The sequence below is a fragment of the Suncus etruscus genome, chromosome 1 (assembly GCF_024139225.1).
Source record: "Suncus etruscus isolate mSunEtr1 chromosome 1, mSunEtr1.pri.cur, whole genome shotgun sequence".
NCBI lineage: Eukaryota > Metazoa > Chordata > Mammalia > Eulipotyphla > Soricidae > Suncus > Suncus etruscus.
In genome coordinates, this window is record NC_064848.1 from 123,731,718 (window position 1) to 123,752,294 (window position 20,577).

Here is a 20,577-nt window from a genome sequence, read left to right on the forward strand (position 1 = left end):
TAGAATTACTAGCATACTAGTAGATTCATGATTAAGAAAATTACTTAGTTTGAAACAATATTAATTTTGGAAACATTTATTTGAATAGTTTCCACATGATCAGGTAGAAACTAAATGATTTGGAGGTAAGGAATTAGAACTTAGACTTGACCATTTTGCTTTGAATTCTAGAAAAGAAATAACTTATTTGAGCTACAGTAGTCGGAACTCTTTTTGTTTCAATTTTTTAAATTTATTTATTCTTTTTTATATTAAAAATATGGAACGTTTCATAAATTTGCATGTCATCCCTTCGCAGGGGCCATGCTAATCTTCTCTGTATCTTTCCAATTTTAGTATATGTGCTGCCGAAGCGAGCACATATTTATTTATTTTGGTTTTTGGGTCACACCCGGAAGTGCTCAGGGGTTACTCCTGGTTCTATGTTCAGAAATTGCGCCTGGCAGGCTCAGGGGACCATATAGGATGCCAGGATTCGAACCACAGTCCTTTCGCGTGCAAGGCAAATGTCTTACCTCCATGCTATCTCTCCGGAACCCTGAGGGACTTTTAAAAATAATATCTGGAGATACTTAAAGGGAAAGGAGCAAAATCTTCAGGGTTAGATTATTTTCTTCCTTTGAAAATACACCAAGTATAAAATTTGCTTGGCTATAAGTCAACCTAAGAAAGCAGGTACAATGTACTAGAAATATCTTTTCCTTTGTAGGTAATAAGACATGTGGTATTTAATAGGGGCTATCTTAATCAAAGTTAAAGAGCACATTTTAAAAATTGCTATAGCCTTTGGTCATATTATTTTACCCTACTCCCAAACTAGTCTCAACACAGTAATGTTGAACTTTTTCCTAATAATGCCTCTACTCTCCCTAAAACCTTAAATAAAGTCAATATCTGTTTATTACTCACACCCACTTGCCCCCAATTCAATTTTGCTTCGTTCTTTACCAATTCAGTTCTGTATTTTTAGACACACTAAGTTCCTTGGTTTTCAATAGGCAATGCCACTTTTATCTCAGAACTTTGGATCTATTTCTTTCTAATTCTTGAAATATGTCTACCCTCATATCCATAAACCAATCTAGTCAGATTATTCACATCTGACATTTCACTTTTTCAATGAATCTAATCATGTCTTGTATAGAACTGTGTAAATCCCAAACTTTAGACTTCTATCTACTGCATATCTCCTTCTAAAATAATAATTTTCTGTGTTTATTATTTGCTATTTCTTTCTTTCTTTTTTTTTTGGTGGGGGGGTTTGGGTCATACCCGGCAGAGGTTACTCCTGACTCTAAGTTCAGAAATCTATCCTGGCAGGCTCGGGGGACCATATGAGATGCCAGGATTCGAACCACAGTTCTTCTGCATGTAAGGCAAACCCCTTACCTTCATGCTATCTCTCCGGCCCCTATTTGCTATTCTTTCACCAGAATGTAACTCCACCTAGGCACCTAAAATATTTGAGTAAAAATTACATATGTATTACATTTTAAACCAATATTTACTGAATGTTTTATTTTCTCCAAACAGTAACTTTAGTTCTTTTTATTTTTCTTGTTGAGTAACTTTATCATTGTCACCAATAATCAGTATCATATTTTTCCTGAATAATATTTTTAACTTTTTCTTTCCCTCAAAGTAAATTTACTGATGATGCTAGATTTCTATTGCTTAACAGTTGCGTTTAATATAATCCTCAGGCCTGCTTTACTAAATGACATATGTCAAGGAAAGGCGCTTACCAGCACTCACATCTGTCTTGTTGATGTTTGATGACTTGGCATATTTTGTCTGGTTCACTTTATAATTTCTTAAAAAAAAATTGGCAGGGCCTTTTCCAATGGTGTGAAAGCATTTTCTATGGGTTTGCTGATGGTGTGACTATTTCCCTCGGGTCTTACAGCTTTTGCATGGCTTAAAATAAAGGACTGAATTATTTCTATACCTTGCAGTCTTTATTGCTGCACTTCATCAACTCAATCTTACTAAATCGTTAATTTATTTTACTTACATGCCTATACAGGCATGGTGAAAAGAAATCTGAAAAAATTCCACAAAAATAAAGTGCTTTTTTTATTGCATCCCTGGCATTTGTAAAGAGTAAGAGACTTATTTAGCCAATTCTTTTAAATTTTTCTATGAAACAAAGTCCTGATCTCCTAACTTTGAAGATGGCAACTATACTATTTTTATTAGAAATATTTAAAAATGTTATAGAAAGGTGTTGCATTGCCATTATCTTTCTCAGGCACTTGCACAAAAAACAGTGGATGAAGAAAAGCCACCAACAATTCTATTCATACATTCATACATTTTTATTCATACATCCTAGACAATAATCTAATCTTTCTAGAAGCCAATATGTCATCTTTCCTTGATATCTTTTCAGTATTTATTCTACTGAAAGTTCTATAGGATATGACATTTTTAGCTTCCAAACTCAAAGAAAACTTCTTTAGTTCTTGAATCATTTCAAAGAGAATGAGTCACAAAATACTGGTATTCACATCCTGTTCTCTTTCCCTACTATAATCCATATTTTTTAAACTTGAAGATGGTGGAAAGTTGGGAGAAGAACATGGTTCAGACTAGTACTTTCCAGTGAATAAAATATTATTTCCTGTAGATTATAGTTAAGAAGAACTGAGATGTAGAGATTTTACGAAGCTCCCCCAATGTTACTATTAAATTGTTTCTAGAGTTCATGCTGCTAAATTCTTCAAGCCCTTCATTTATAATGACAAACAAAACTACTTAACCTTAGGCATAATTACAACTCATCTCAATTAATCTTCCACTCAAATGAATTGTTATTTTATTTATAAATATTTACAAGATTTTTGTCACTGGTGATAGCCAGAGATTTATATTTTATATTTTGGAGGAGTACCTATTCTTCAAAGCATAGGCATTTTAATTTTTGGTTCCTCATGAAATATTTATTAATGCTAATACCAATAACAATAATACCATGGTGATTATACACTTCAGTCATTAATGCCCTGAAAGAAGTAATTTGCAAATTGGCTCACTGTCACTCAAAGCATTAATTTACCACATGTGGGTATCAAATTACTTCTGGAATCAGGTTAGGCACAATTGTCAAGACTCTCTGACATATTTCAACCTTGTAACATTCACATTCAATCAGTTGCCAAATCTTGCAGGAATGCTAGTTCCACAATGTGTCCTGTATATCCACTATTCTTCCCTATGTTTTGTCACATCGAATTCTACTGTCTTTCTCTTCTGTTTACAGAATAAATCAGTAGTTGTTCAGTAGGCAGTCATTTGGCTTTTACTCCATACTACCTATACAGTTGCCAGCAAAGCTTTTTCATTGACCCCTAAATGAAATTCAGAATCTAGGCCTTTACACACCTACATCTGCACTCAAGATAGAATGACCATGTGCACAAGCAACACATATGCATATACAAGCAACAGCATATACAACAAGGCAGGTTCTCAGTACGAGGGAGGTCACTTTGGGATTATCCAGAGAACTACAAACACTGATTCTAAATATTAATATTATATTTTTGAAAATGACAATGTTAAACAAAATGAGTATAACAAAAGAAGATTCTTGACTAATGTTATTTTGATCCAAGTTAATTGGGATTCATTTATTTTTTTAATTAACAATTTACCCTAAAACAACTTTATTTGAGAGGGTTCTGTTATTGATAAGGCATATAAAATTCTGCAGATGACTCTAATGTACATTCAGGGATGTGAACCACTTATTTAGTATATTAGAAAAGCAAATTATTGCAGAAGAAAAAATAATGCTTCTAAAGTCATTAGACAAGTACTCATTCCTGGATTTTGCCATTAAAGAACAAATATCTAATATATCAAAGAATCTCCCTAAATCTCATTTCCTCATTTGTACATGCATCATGAAGGAATTGAACAAGGTTAATTAAGTTAATTAACACTAACTCAGAATGTATTATGTACTCAGCTCTGTATTTGAATCTGAAAATGTAGCACTGAGCAAGAAAAACCGTCTGCTCTCATCAACTAGGTAAAGCATAAGAGATAATGAATAAGTTAAATAAAATTACAGATTATGATAAAAAAACAATGAAAGAAATAATTGGTGCTATTATGAGAAAAACTAAGTGTCGAGCTTAGCACAATAGTAAAGAAGGTAGATGTTAGGATTTTCACTTTTTTATTATCCTGTTCTCAACTTAGTAAAAAAAACTCAACTTAGTAAAAAAAAGAATTCTACAATGTAGGTCACACCAATGGCAGGAAACAATAGATTCTTGAAGGGCTTCTCATTTAGTTTGAAGCCTCTCACAGTCTGAAAAAAAATTTTGTTTAAGTGCATTAAACAATGTTATCTGCTTTATTATTTTCCAACTTTGTAGACCCTGCTTTTGATGAGACCAACCACCACTCTTTTGATCTTTTTGAAAGCAATAAAATTTGTTTAGGCGGCTGAACTAGAAAATAATTGTGTATTGTAAATTAGTCTCTAAAAATATCCAATTTCTCTGGGGATTGATTAATTCAAGCTTATTGCCTCTAAAAAATAGTCACTAAGTAGATATTATTTCTCAAGTTTCTGGAATTTCCAGAAATTAGTCATTGTATTTGGACACAATGGTATTGCCAAAAGTCTACTTTCTTTTCCTGGTGACATCTTTGTCAGATTTCTTATGCTAGGAATTTTATAGCTCTGATTAGGTCTGAGTGTGACAATTATTAAAAACAAGTCTAAGTATTAGTATACTGTACTTAACAAACCATTTACAAATAGAAAATCTGTGTATTTGGTAATAAGTTTGAATAGAATAAAAATAGTAGTGTGAAACAATGTTAAGCCCATGAGGCTGGAATCATGAATGGCTGTCATCTAGAAATTTCCCACAAATTAAGAAACAGGCTTATCATTGAGATTAAAAGTGGAGAAGGATTTATAGAAGTGCATATGATATTCTGAAGGATATTTGACTTCTGTAATGCTCTTTAAAAATTCAATCAGTTTTTCCTGTCATTGTAAATATCTATCATGCCAATCTCTAACCATTATGGTAGTACAAAGTAAAATAATAATATTAAACTACAAGAGCTACTGCAGCTGATACTATGCTTTTACCTGTTTGGCTCTGTACTAAGATCTTTACCCTTTGACCTGTGCTATGATACAAATGCTAAGCCTGAGCTAATGCTTTAAAAAAGGGTCTTTATAGTCAATTTATAATAAATGACTATATTATAATATTTTCTAAATAATATTTAGAAACAACAGCTCTTTCTCCAGTGCATTATCCCAACACGTTTTTAGAAGACTATCTAAAGTTTTATCTCCTTAAATATGTATATTCAAGAAGTTCTATGTCAACTTAGATAGCAGGGTCAGAAATTGGTGAATTCAAAGCAGAGGAACAGAGAATTAGGGTGAGAGAAAGCAGAAGAATATGCTACAATATCTGTTCAAAGAGTCCTACAGATCAGTGTTAGCCTTCTAACTTGAATCTTGAAGTGGCGTCCAGGGGACAAAGATATAGTTCAAGGAGAAAAGCACATGCCTTGCATGTGTGAAGCCCTGAGTACTATTTCTAGGACTGCATGGGACTCGGGGTCACAGTAAGGTGTGACCAATTAAAAAAACAGAAACGAATAGATGTCTAATATTCTACTTAATTGTTTCCTCAGAAAGTATTGTATGCTCATTGCTTCTGTCTATTGCTTTTGGGGGCTGCATTTTCCTGTTATGGAAGATTGAGAGGATTTGAACCATAGGGTAGTGACAGCCAAAGTCCTGCTCTTAAGTACATGTGCCTCATTGCTGTCAGTGTCCTGGCAGTGCAGAGCATAAATATCTGACAGCCTAAAGACATTGAACAAAGAAAAAGCATGGGTGGGGTATCTCTGTCTGAAAAATACAGAAAAAGCATTATTCTTTAGAACACAAATAATAATGACTTAAATAAACTTATTTAATTTTATTAATGACATTATGAAGTAATGTCCACTCTTATAAATGTGTTAATTGAAAAACATATAGGGCCGGGCGGTGGCGCTGGAGGTAAGGTGCCTGCCTTGCCTGCGCTAGCCTAGGACGAACCACGGTTCGATCCCCGGCGTCCCATATGGTCCCCCAAGAAGCCAGGAGCAACTTCTGAGCACATAGCCAGGAGTAACCCCTGAGCGTCACAGGGTGTGGCCCAAAAACCAAAAAAAAAAAAAAAAAAAAGAAAAACATATAAAGAGATGGAGTAATCACTTATAGTTGCAAAGCCATTAGTCATAAATAGGATTTGAACTTGATAGATGTAGCTCTTCTAGCTGTGTTTGTGATCAAAACCCTTAAAAATACATAAATTTCACCTCATCTTTGTTTATAAAGAGTCTTTTATAAGCTGAATGAGACAGTCATCTGCCATCTACCACTTAGAAAATAATATGTTGAAGTGTCATCAAACTCAGCAACCATGCTGTTTTATATATTAAGCTTGGTTGTGTTCTCATCAGTCTACACTGGAAAGACAAAGGGTTTTCTTGTTGGGTCTTCACATAATATGTTCCAACTATTACTTCTTGGCTATAATATTACAACTATAAGAAACCACTCATTTTTATCAATAGAATTAGGCTTTATTTAAAGTAATGCTCAATACTATTCAATGAAGGTGGGACACAGAGATAGTTTAAGGGTTAAACTGCTTCACCATGATTTGATCCTTGAACCTTTATTTGGTTCCCTGAGTGTGGTGAGCGATCACTGAGAACAGAGTCAAGAATAACCCCTGATCAATGCACCATATGATCCCCCTCCACAAACAAAACTAAATAAGTAAAAACAAACACATGCAACTATTCAGTGCAAAAGATATCAGGATTATTCAGAAAGACTATGACCTATAGCTTTATATAGTATTGAAAAAATGTATTTTCATATAATATATGAAAAAATTGTCTTAGGCATAAAATGAATCATGGTGGTTAGATCAACACCTGAATAAAAAAGTTATGTGCTTAATTCCATTCTAGCCATTGGCACAACTGACAATTTATTATTTTCTAAAAATCAGCAAGGAAACTGTTAGCATATGTAGTTAAAGATTTGCCATTTCAGATATGTGCAGATACAATTGTATGGAATTATGGTTTGTAAATTGTTATTAAATAGACAATATTCATTTACAGAAATAACTTGCCTTAAACATACTGCAGTCTGGCTTTCTTTCAATAAATATATGTATTTATGTTTATTACATCTACTAAGCTCACTTTATAATTTTTGCTAGAAATACTCTCAATTCATGATTGTTGAGTAATCTAACCTCTAGGGTGGTTTCCCAATGAATCACTCTCAGTGTCATGTCCTATGATCCTTTTATAAAAAAAGATAGTCATAGTATCTGATTTGATTTAAGCACTGTTATGTCACATGACAACTGAAAATTATTCTGCAAGAAGACACTAAATTTGAGAAAATATCTTCCTTATTTAAATTGGACAAGATCCATTCTATAAAGCTACTCAAATCAATTTCCATGTTGGTGTACAAGCATGATATTACCTTAACTTAAAAGTGAATATAAATATACAGAATTCAAATCAAGCAGCTAGAAAGAGAATGACAATTTAGATCTAGAGAAAGCAAGTGAAAAGATTTTTGTGTGGAATTCAAAATTGATGCTCTAGAAAATGTTTTTAGAAATAAACCTAAGCACTTATTTTAAAAAAGAGAGATAAATTATCAATTTTTTAATAAAAAACAAATACAGACATTATATACTACTTGATACTTATTACTTTGATATCTGCTCTAAGCCCTATTTTTAATGAAAAGGTACAACTCTACCTGACTCCCTGTCCTGCCCCATTACTTCAGTAGCTACCAGTACAGATGGAACAAGTAATTTAAATGGAATCTAATCAACCCTCATTATATAAGCAAAATATTGTATAGTCAGATGCTGTTGTTCCAAGTGATGACTCAGAAAAAAATATTCTAATCAAAAGTTCTTGTTCTGGTATCCTTTATTTATGTTCTAGATAAATGCTTTTGGGGTGGGTGGTGGGTATGGGCTATATTGCAACATAATAAAGAACATATTTCAAACAAAATACAGACAATATATATAAAGGGAAAATCTGAATTTGCATGATATGTTTTAAATAGTCTTATTTGTGAATTCCTAAAGTGGGAGTTAACTAAATTTTTTGCAATGCAAATAGATACAATACCACTTTTGCTTAAGCTACTTTTGTTTGGATTTTCTGTGATTTGAAAGCACTATAAATGATTATAGTAAGATAGAACGAGGTATAAATACCAAATCTAAAATGAGATGGGAAAGACAGAGCTGGGTCAGATTTTTTAATTTAAAAAAAATGACTGGAAATATAACACAGGGAAAAACAGTGAAGTCTGCTTAGATGCACAGCACTGCAAAGTACTATGGGAAATTATTGGAGTGACCTTCTACCACTGAGTTGGAAATAGCTCTCAAGCATCAGCAGGTGTGGCTTAGACTCCACATGTACGTCCAAAGTAAAGATATCATACAGATAAGTCTTAAATTTGTGGTAAATCTAGAAAAATGTAATCAGCTGAGGTAAACTCAAGAAGAAGACATAAACATATAAATAGATGTATTATTATAAAATAAATACATAGCATTAAATTCATTATAAATGTAAGAGTAGGAGATAGTATAATTAATTTTTTATAGTTAGTAAGTATAATTTATGCATATTAAATATCAATTAAATATATTTTCAAAACTTGTCTCTAAATTCTGAATCATAATAATACTGAAAATTCAAATAGGTTTTTTAAGGTATAGAATTAATTAGCATTTAATCTGTTATGTTTCTTATAGTTATATCTTTTCTTGTGAGAATGAATTGACTCCCAAGTAGGGCCAGCAGTTCACTGCTACAGCTCCAGTCAGTGGTGCGGCTCTAGCCCTGCTGTGCTATGACACCAGCTTGGTGATGTTTCAGAAAACCTCTGATACAAGATCTTAAACCCAGATGGGTAGCACAATCCTTGCAATACTGCTCTTTGAGTATGCATTTTATTAGTTGATCATAAATACTTGTTTCCAGATAAGTGAAAGCAAAGTTATTTAAAAAATAAATGGATCAATGATGAAAATAGCCAAATCTGAGCATCAGAAGGATCCCCATCCACTGGTGCATGATCTCCAGTTCTGAGAAGCAACAATACTGTAGTGTGTGTGTGTGTGTGTGTGTGTGTGTGTGTGTGTGTGAGTGGCTGTGGGGTGTGGGTGTGGGTGTGGGTGTGGGTGTGGGTGGAGGGAAGGAAATGTATGTAAAGGGGCTTTGTGTGCATGTGTGCAGGTAGATCAGTTCTGAGCGATGATGACCACCTTTCTTACTGACCTTTATTGCCATGAAGGTTCTACACTTGATCTGAGCTCAGAAAAAAAAAAAAAGAAATGGAAGAGAAGAAGAAATAAAAAGAAAAAGCATAGTAGCAAACTCATTTGTGAAAATTATTGTATCACCAATGAAGTCGTTAATACAATGACAGAGGTTTAGTAAGTACTTGTTGTCATATGTCCAGTCTGTTAATTAGGGGTGTTTTTTAGGGATAATGAAGTTGTGTAGAAATTCAGATCTATGATACTATGAATTTAGGGGCATATACCAAGCTGCAGCACCTCCTGGAAGAAGGCCATGTTTGAACATAGCGACTGCATTTGTGGACTTGGTTAGAGCTGCCAGGTTTTCCTGGACCGAGAAGGATACAGGGGAGGGTGCCCAAGCTCGCTTCAGAAAAACCTCTCATGATATCAATCCAATACTCGGCGTACCTGTAATTTGGTCAGCTCAGAGGAATCGTAGAGGGTCAATGATGAGGCAGGTCACGGGGAAATGGTGATTCTAGGTCGTGGAGGCACCAAGCATGGCTTTGATTTTTCATCTCCTCCTAAGATGTCCAGCTTTGTGCTGGACATAATCTTTTACAATTCAGTTTACATCTCATTTGAGAAGAGAGTAGTAAGTCTATGAAGCTGGGCTGGCTCGACCATGATAACTCCATTTATGGGAGTGGATACTGCTCAAGTATGCATTTTTTTTTTAAGAAAGGAAGAGAATACATGCTAATACTTAAAGGGGACACTTTCCCATTGACTTTATTTTATAGAATTTAAAAATAATGTGTAAATGGAACACTTCTTTGTAAACTGCAGTTTATTTTATATAAAAAATAGTTAATCCTGTGTGGAAGATTGGTGGTGTGTTGTGTCTTCTTGTTCCATTTCTCCATTAGTTAACATTGCAGAGAATCCTGCCCTAAAAGTAGACTATTGCTGTTGCCTGGTTGTCAGGGTTGATATAAGAACTATTTTTGAAGTAAGTCAGTACCATGGCTGTAGTAGGTCCTTCCTTGGTAGAATTTATTTTCCTGGGACTGGTGTGGGAAACCTTGTTTGTTTTTTTTCCATAGGTGGTATCCTCAGTTCAGGGGGTGAGTAGTCAGTGTTGAATCCACTAGAGTCTAAGCCAAGTCATTATGCCAAGTCTCCACTGCTGTATAAAAATCTATGTGTTATTACAGATGCAAAGATCGTCAACAAAATTCTGGCAAATAGAATCCAAAGCATTATCAAGAGGGTCATTCAGCACGACTAAATGGGTTTCATCCCAGGAATGCAAGGATCTGTAAATCAATCAACATAATACACCATATCAACATAAAGAAAAACAAAAATTATATGGTCATACCAATAGATGCAGAAAAGGCATTCGATAAGGTCCAACACCCATTCTTGATTAAAAACTCTCAACAAGATGGGAATGAAAGGAACTTTTCTCAAGGCCATCTATTATTATCAATGGAGATAAACTAAAAGCTTTCCTGTAAAATCTGGTACAAGACAAAGCTGCCCTCTCTCACCACTCCTATTTAACATCGTACTAGAAATACATGCCATAGAGATTAGGCAAAAAAAAAAAAAGAAAAAGAAAAGAAAAAAGAAATCAAGGACATCAGATAGATAAGGAGGAAGTCAAGCTCTCTCTGTTTGCAGATGACATGATAATATATTTAGAAAACTCTAAAGACTCCACTGAAAACTTCTAGAAACAATATATTCATATAGCAAAATGAACATGCAAAAGTCAATGCCTTCTTATACACCAATAATGATACAGAATATATGGACATTAAAAAATCCCATTCACATTAGTGTGCCACAAAATCAAATATCTTGGGTCAATTTAACTAAAGAGGTGAAGGACCTATACAAAGAAAACTACAAAAGCCTGCTTCAAGAAATAAGAGAGAACACAGGAAATGGAGACACACACACCCTGCTCATGGATTGGCAGTATTAATATCATTAAAATGGCAATACTCCACAAAGCATTGTACAGATTTAATTCAATGCTTCTAAAGATACCAATGGCATTTTTAAAAGAAGTGGTTCAAACACTTCTGAAATTTCATTTGTAATAATAAACACCCACGAATAGCTAAAGCAATCCTTGGGAAAAGGAATATTGGAGTAATTACTTTCCCCAATTTTAAACTGTATTACAAAGCAGTAGTTGTCAAAACATCACGGTATTAGAATAAAGACAGATCCTCAGATCAGTGGAATAGACTTGAGTATTCAGAGAATGTTCTTCAGAAGTACAATGAACTCATCTTTGATAAAGGGGCAAGAAATGCAAAATGGAGCAAGGAAAGCCTCTTCAACAAATGGTGTTGGCACAACTGGTTAACCACTTGCAAAAAAGCAAACTCAGACCCCCATTTAACACCATACACAAAAATCAAATACAAGTGGATTAAATGCTTTGATATCAGACCTGCAACCATAAGGTACATACAACAACACGTAGGTAAAACACTATATGACATTGAGACTAAAAGCATCTTCAAGGAGGAAACAGCACTCTCCAAACAAGTAGAAGCAGACATAAACAGATGGAACTATATTAAGCTGAGAAGCTTTTGCACCTCAAAGGAAATAGTGCTTGAGATACAAAAGCCACCCACAGAATGGAGAAACTATTCACCCAATACCTATCAGGCAAGGGGCTAATATAAAATATACAAGGTACTTACAGAACTTAATAAGAAAAAAATATAGCCCCATCAAAAACTGGGGAGAAGAAATGAACAGTCACTTCCTCATAGAAAAAACACAAATGGCCAAAAGACACATGAAAAAAATGCTTCACATCACTAATCATCAGGGAGATGCAAATCAAAACTAAAATGAGGTATCATCTCACACCACAGAGACTGGCACACATCACAACAAACATGAACATTCTGTGCTGGCAGTTATATGGAGGGAAAGAAACTCTTATTCACTGATGGTGGGAATGCCATCTAGAATAGCCATTATGGAAAACAATATAAAGATACCTCAAAAAACTGGAAATTGAACTCCCCTTTGATTCAGCTATTCCACTCTTAGGAATATACCCTAGGAATACAAAAATGCAATACAAAGAATCCCTTCTTCACACCTATTTTCATTACAATAGCCAGACTCTGGAAACAACCAAAAAGCCCTTCAACAGATGAATGGCTAAAGAAATGTGGTACATATGCACATTGGAATATTATGCAGCCGTCAGGAAAGATGAAGTCATGACATTTTTGTATACGTGGATGTACATGGAATCTATTATGTTAAGTGAAATAAGACAGAGGGAGAGATATAGACACAGAATAGACTCACTCATATATGGATTTTAAGAAAAATTAAAGACATTACTGTAATAAAGTTCCAGAGACTATAGAGTTAAGGGCTGGAAGGGCTGGAAGGACAGGCTTACAATTTGAAACTCACCACAAAGAGTGGTGAACGCTGTTAGGGAAATAACTACACTAACAGTTAGCATGGCAATGTTAAAGAATGAGAGAAGTAGAATGCCTGTTGAGAATACAGGCAGGGGCGGGGGAGAGGGGATATTGGCCGTGGGAATGTTGTACTGGTGAACGGGAGTATTCTGTTTATGATTGAAACCCAATTACAAACATGCTTATAATCATGGTGCTTAAATAAAGAGTAAAATTTTTTTTGTTTTCCCATCTCTATTACAGAAACCAGTATCTATAACTACAGAAACCTGACAGCAACAACTCTGAGACTAAAGAGCTGACCACCGAGAATGACCAGGGAGTTGGACAACTGAGTATACCTGGAGCCTTGAGTTGGTCTTATGCCAAAGTGCTTCGGGGTAAGATCTCCCTGTTTTTTAGGCTAAAGGTGTTTATTTCCAATTTTTTCCATATTTTGCTGTGCCTATGCAAATGACAACTGCCACACACACATTTTTTTAATTTCTCATTTTAATTTTTTTTTTTTTTTGGTTTTTGGGCCACACCCGGTGACGCTCAGGAGTTACTCCTGGCTATGCGCTCAGAAGTCGCTCCTGGCCTGGCGGACCATATGGGACGCCGGGGGATCGAACCGCGGTCCATCCTAGGCTAGCGCATGCAAGACAGGCACCTTACCTCTAGCGCCACAGCCCGGCCCCTCATTTTAATTTTTTAAATTTCCCATCTCTGGAGTAAAAATGGAAGCATACTAAACCTTCAGCTATTGCATTAATGACTTTATAGGTGATACAGTAAGTTTCACACATATAACTGCTAATGAACTCTCTCCCCTTCTTCCATTTTTTAAATTCTCTGTTCTCTGTTCTCTCTCTAATAACTTTGCTTTCTGTCATCCTGAAACAAATGTATTGTGATCAGTTATGTCAACAATGTGATACATTTTTAAATAAATAATTTAAAATAAAAAATAGTTAATCCAACAATGAAGTATTCTAAATCATATACACCTAAACCACAAATATGGTAAGAGTTATATCATCAACTAATATTTCTGTCATTGATTAAAACTACTCTCTTAAAATATGAACTTAATTCTTAAGGCATTTAATTGGATGGCTAGAAAGCTCTGAACTGAAAATTGACAATACACCAACTGAAATTCTGTTTATCTTAATTTTTGTTTCAATTCTCCTTTTTTCCTCCTATTTTAATGCAGGACAAAAAAAGATCTATGTCACAATTCTGAATGAATAAAATTATTAACATTTCATAATGATCATAAATAGAACACACCTTTATTTCTTGGAGAAATTTGGAAGGTTCACATCACATTTTTAGCTGTGATCCTACCTTTAATGGTCAAGATTTCCTCTTGTGTTTGTTTATTGTCCTTGCTGTTATTGAGAGATATTGAAGTAATTCACACAAATAAGGATGTATATTCTTACATATAATTTTTCTATACAAATTTTCCCTGGACTGTTATTGCTTATTGCTGCTATAAGTTTATCTTCTTATTTTGTCCACTCTGTTTTAACTTTATTGGCACATCTCTGGCTCTTTGGTAATTGTAGTTTTATTCTTTTTTTTGTTTTTGTTTTTTGGGGCCACACCCATTTGATGCTCAGGGGTTACTCCTGGCTAAGTGCTCAGAAATTGCTCAGAAATTGCCCATGGCTTGGGGGACCATATGGGACGCTGGGGGATCGAACTGCGGTCTTCCTTTGGCTAGCGCTTGCAAGGCAGACACCTAACCTCTAGCGCCACCTCACCAGCCCCAATATAGTTTTATTTCTTATTTACTGACAAACACTTTACTTTGATCTTTGATTTTTTGTTATAAAGTTCCTTGATTATATGCTTTACTGTACTTGAATCTTAAGCAAATTGATATTTTATTTTTATCACAGAAGAAGAAACAGAACATTTATGCATTTTCAGGCCTCTCCTTAAAGATTCTGTTTTTTGGTTGATTGTTTGATTGTTTTTTAGCAGTACTCAGGAAGCTTGCACTTTTTGGTCAATCAGTGGTTCAGTTCTGGGTTTGAAGATGCAGTACTGTTTAGGTTCTTCAGTATTGGGGATTCCTTAACCACAGGGGACAACAGGGGTATACCTTGCAAAGAAGTAAATCAGATTATTACCAATAACTATTATAATGTCCTGAGATCTAACTTAACTTTACTTTCTGTCATCCTGAATCAAATGTATTGTGATCAGTTATGTCAACAATGTGATAATTGTTGAGGGGAAAGATTGATCTTTAAGAACACTGTGGTATTTGTGAAAATATCCAACCCAGATTCAAGCTTTTGTATACTCAGCATGATGGAATAAAAGAATGCATGGTTATGCCTTCTTTAGGCTTACATACAATTTGGGGGTTATTTTTGTGGGGGGGCACCCTCTCTGGTGGTCAGAGTAGTCCCATCTCTAGCCTTGAGAATCACTTCTCGCAGGGCTCTCTCTAATCATATTGGGACCTGAAGATCAAACCTGGGTGCCCTATGTACAAAACAAGCACTTTGTAATTCCAACTGTAATCTCTCTAGTTCTTATATACTACTTTTGTCAACCTTTTCTCAGCTTACATAGTTCACTTCTCCAGCCCATATCTCCATCTGTAGCTTTATTGAACATAAAATACAAAATATTTACAATATAGTGTTGTGTGTTACATAAATATATAAAGGTACTTTGCAAAAATAGAAAATTTATATTCAAATTAGTATCTTTTTATGATAAACTTCCAGAGGAAAATACTTGAACAAATCTTAAAGGTGTATAGGGGGTCATCTATCTCTAAAAATAATGGACAGCTCTAGAACACATATTTCAGACTTACAGAAGATAGATCATGTGTATGCCAGTTAGACTTGGACATGGCCCCTTGAAGACCCCCCACTGTAGAACCTGGACAAGCCCTTGGACACTCCCCCTGTCATGGCATGTATAAAAGGAAAAACTTGGATTGTTGGGAGGGTGTAGGATAGTGATCAGAGCAGTACATGCTGGTCAGTGGTGGGCCAGAGAAAAAGCATCAGATATATGCTACCTGCTTTGTATATATTTCTTTTTCCTTCTTTTTTGTACCAGGGACTCCCCTGGCCACCTCAGGCTGGTGAATTTCTATCAAAGTATACTTGTTTTCAATTTATCTTCTCTCTACTCTCATGTAGTAGTTGCTCCAAGTTGGCATCTCTGGGTGAGCATGAGGCCTCACCTGACAGTCTGGTCCCATGGGCCCCTGAGAGCCTGCAGCACCAGTTCCTGGCAGCATTGGTCTTTTTCAACATGCAATCCTGCAGTCCTGGAAGCCTTGGGCCATGCTATGGGTCAGAAAGAAAGGCAGGTCTACTCACCTAATCTGCAAGCAAAGTATAACTGCACAGGCTGCATATCCATTAGACTGGCCCTGCCACAGAGAGATGTATACATCTCTCACTCTTCCCCAATCCTCTATACTTATTACACCACACACATTGTTTGGGAGTTAGGTGTGGTTGGAAAATCCAGGTGTGTTTGAAGAGACAACATAGTCCAACTTCAATAGGAAAGTCAGAGTCAGATTCTGCCCCTGCCTGAGCGTTGCTGCAAGAGACGTTCAAGGTAATTTAGAGATCCCTGGGCCCAGCCAACTTCAGTCTGCTCACTTTGAAAGTCAATGCATCCTTAAAAAAAGGACCCATCGGCCACAGCTTGAGATTAATGAGCTTTCACTCTACAGTACACCATTCTTGAGGATCAATCTAAATATGTGGATTAGCCAAAGATCCAATTTGAAGAAAACATCTCACGTCTTAGACATCATTGTGAGCCATATGTAAGATGGTGTGAGGAAATTTATAACCAGACTAAGCCCAAGATGGGCATGTTTGAGGGCTGTGGTTATCTCTAGAATTCACCACCTAAATTTTTTCCAAGACTGGGTGTTACTGGTTTTTGTTGGACTCCTTTTTGCTAGAGGATCAAAAATAAAGAAGTTGGTATATTCACCTACTTTCAAGGGACTGGCTGTTTTGGTTTATTATCCACAATAAGTCATTGTGTTTATCCAGCTCAACAGGAAGAAATTACTTGCCTGGAGTTTATGTGGATATGTTTTTATAGAAGAAAAGTGGGAGGAGAACTCTCAAAAGCCAGGAAATACGAAGAATTCACCAGGAAATAGGTAGAATACTCCATGCTCTGACCATGTTTCAATTTTAGATGAACATTGGAAACTCTATAAAGCAAACCAGAATTTCTATAGAAAACATGGAGCCGGGCGGTGGCGCTGAAGGTAAGGTGCCTGCCTTGCCTGCGCTAGCCTTGGACGGACCGTGGTTCGATCCCCCGGTGTCCCATATGGTCCCCCAAGCCAGGAGCAACTTCTGAGCACATAGCCAGGAGTAACCCCTGAGTGTTACCGGGTGTAGCCCAAACCCCCCCCCAAAAAAAAAGAAAACAGTAGAGATGTTAATATTGAATACAGAAAACGGCCTTCTTTAGGAAAAACTTTACTAGTCCTCTTTGTTATCTTAGATAATATTATCTACAAGGGGACTAATCTAAAATACTTCTACCTAGAGAGAATGCACAAGCTTGGGGCTAGAGTGGTGGCACAGCCGTATGGCATTTGCCTTGCACTTGGCTGACCTAGGACGACTGCACTTTGATACTCCAGCTTCCCATATGGTCCCCCAAGCCAGGAGTGATTTCTGAGTACATAGCCAGAAATAATCTGTTTGTCACAGGGTGTGGCCCAAAGACCAAAAAAAAAAAAAAATAGGGAATGCACAAACCTTAGACCTCCATGTTCTCATATTGCTTTATCTGTACTAATTAAAAATCTAAATTAAAAATAAAGAAAATCAGAGTAATGCTGCTAGAACTTCTGATTCTCCAAGAGAAACTACAAATTGAAGGATCAAAGATGAAAATGTTTGAAACATTAAGTCGGATTAAAATAAAGTGAAAATACCATTGGAAGCTTCAAACTCAACTATGAATAATTTTGCAAATTATAGTGCTTTTATTAAAAATAACTTTAAATAAAAGAATGAAATACAGAAATCCAGAGGGGGGAAGTAAATTATAGCACATTATTTTTAAAAGTAGGTTTAGTGCTAAGTTGACAAGGAAAACATTGAAACCTAAAAAAAATCTATCAAAGACTAAAATAATGATGAAATAATTCAAAGTTGTTATACATACCTACAAATAATTAAGCACGAAGAATAAAAACTAAATATATCAAGCAAACAAAAATTATGTATATGCATGGCTGAAAAACCTTGTTCTTCAGCCTTTACTTTTTTTTTTTTTTTTTTTTTTTGGTTTTTCGGCCACACCCGTTTGATGCTCAGGGGTTATTCCTGGCTAAGCGCTCAGAAATTGCCCCTGGCTTGGGGGAATTATATGGGACACTGGGGGATCAAACCGCGGTCCTGATCCTTGGCTAGCACTTGCAAGGCAGACACCTTACCTCTAGCGCCACCTCGCCAGCCCCTAGCCTTTACATTTTTCTGTGCGTAAAGTTGGGGTCAGTTGAATACATATATTGGACTTCCTAGAGATAAAGTAATATTATTCTTAGTCTATAGTTAATAAAAAATTTATATATAAAAGAATGGCAATAAAATATAAGAATAATGAGATTGGAACATTACTTTTAAACATAAAACAAGAAAATAGAAAATATTAATAGAGTATATATTAAACTATATCTAATAATTATGGCATATATTAATACTTGTTAATTCAACTAGTCTGTAAAAATAGGTCAGAATCATAAAAGACTGATATGCTCCTTTATCCTCAATTCAATTGCTAGTCATAAGTATGACTGAGAAATAATTCATAGACTTGTGCTTAGCCATAGGTGATGTATACTTGTTGGCACTAAAATTTACTTACACAGATTCCTGTAAAGTGTGTCTAAACATACTAAACATAGTGAAATGTTGTGAATAATTTTATAATAAAATAATAAATGTTTGGCTTGCTAATTTGCAAGTAGATTTGGAAAAGTTATTCTAGTATTCTTGTATACTTTGGTACATTCTAGGGACAATATAACCATATAAATATGAGTGCATCCAAGCAAATGATATTATTAATGCATGATTTTCAAGTTAGAGCAACTTCTATAAAACTAGCACTCTCTTAAATGTTGTGAATAACTTTGGTTGTCATAACAACATAACATTTATTCATAATTCCTAAAAAGAAAATTTACTGTATTTTTCTTTTCCCCAAAGAGGCTTAAAAATGATAGAGAAATGTACCATTTAATAATGCCAAAATTAGTGAAATATAAGAAACTATTCAGGGAAAATATACAACAAGGTTTATTAATCATGTTAATTATACTTTATGTCCTTGATATTTTTAAATATTTCCCAATATTACATCATATGAAAGTTGTAATATTGTTTTGCTTACTATTAACTATTCTTTTACCAATATGAATATAAATTCAAATAACTATTACGCTAAATTATGCTTAGGAAATATATTATATATAAACATATATAAACACAGAGTACATCTATGTATGTATAATTTAAATGAAGCAGATATTATAAACATTAAAACCAATCTCTTCTATTGAGAGGCAATAGCTGAGTCACTGTAAGATTACTTCTGAAGAACAGAAAGAAATGAGTTAAGGGACAATGTACTTTAGAGGATCATCAAAAAAAATAAACTTAGCATTTTGGAAACTGAACTGGAAAAGCTAGATCTGAAAAAGGATAAAAGACTGAAATAAAAGTGTGGTTAGACGGGACTTTCTTATTTAAAGGGCCTCTATTCTCACCCTCTGGGAGAAAGGTGAGTCATACTGATCATGTTGGCACTGTGTGAACTTGATCAAAGGGACTAAGTTTGAATGTTTCTAACAATTCATATTCAAAACCTCATCATAAGATCAGTCTCCTTGACATCATTACAAAGAGAATAGCGTTATGTGTGTCATTCTGTTTGGCTCACACCTATCTGTTCTCAGCACTCATTCCTGGCTCTTTGCTTATGGGTCACCTGTGGTCATGCTCAAAGGATAATATTTGGTGCTGTAGATTGAACCAGGGTTGGCTATATGTAGGACAAATACCTTATCCTTTCACTCTTTCTCCTTGCTCCCTCCATGTGTGTTTTTGTGGTATAATTATTGCCAAGTGGTACCAAATGAATAGTTTCTTTCTATCCACTATGTGGTGCAGTTGTTACTCTGGGCCAGTTTTCATTCCTGTACTTGCATACTATTCCCCTACCCTCAAGGGAATAAAGTTCAACCCCCCCCCCCACAACACACACTGAGTTTTTAGAAATCTTGAATCTTTTACATTTCCTTAAAGAGATAATCAGTCTAGTCTTCAGTTTGCCTCATACAAAGGTTACTATCATTTTCTACACAATTCTATACCTTCCGAATTACTTGTTGCTTCTAAAGTTCAGTCACATATTTTGTTCTATCATGATCTCTGCACCTGACCTTTACACCTCAAATTCTTTCTCAGAATACTCTGAGACTCCAAATTTAAGATTAGTTTAAGATTAAACTTCATTACACCTTCACATCTTTACTGAATAGTCTCTTTTGTTAGGTACTTACTATACCCAAGCAGCATTTATTTGCTTAGAATTTTGTCAGGGGCTAGAGCTGGTAGGACATTTGCCTTTCATGAGGTCAAACTGGGTTTGATCTCTGCCATTTTATATGGTTTCAGAGTACCACCAGGAGTGAATTTCTGAGTGCAGAGCCAGGAATAACCCTGAGCATT

The 20,577-nt window shown here is 35.2% G+C and overlaps 2 non-coding genes and 1 pseudogene across 2 annotated transcripts; 2 read left to right on the plus strand and 1 right to left on the minus strand.

Annotated features, from left to right (window-relative positions):
- Positions 1-253: 253 nt before the first annotated feature.
- LOC126025122 (U6 spliceosomal RNA) lies at positions 254-360 on the minus strand. Its single transcript, XR_007501173.1, has one exon. It is a non-coding gene; the product is annotated as a U6 spliceosomal RNA (small nuclear RNA).
- Positions 361-9,121: 8,761 nt separating this feature from the next.
- LOC126032763 (small nucleolar RNA U2-19) lies at positions 9,122-9,197 on the plus strand. The gene has a single exon (XR_007503972.1). It is a non-coding gene; the product is annotated as a small nucleolar RNA U2-19 (small nucleolar RNA).
- Positions 9,198-9,879: 682 nt separating this feature from the next.
- Positions 9,880-16,986, plus strand: LOC126015878 (MICOS complex subunit Mic26-like; annotated as a pseudogene).
- The last annotated feature ends 3,591 nt before the right edge of the window (positions 16,987-20,577 follow it).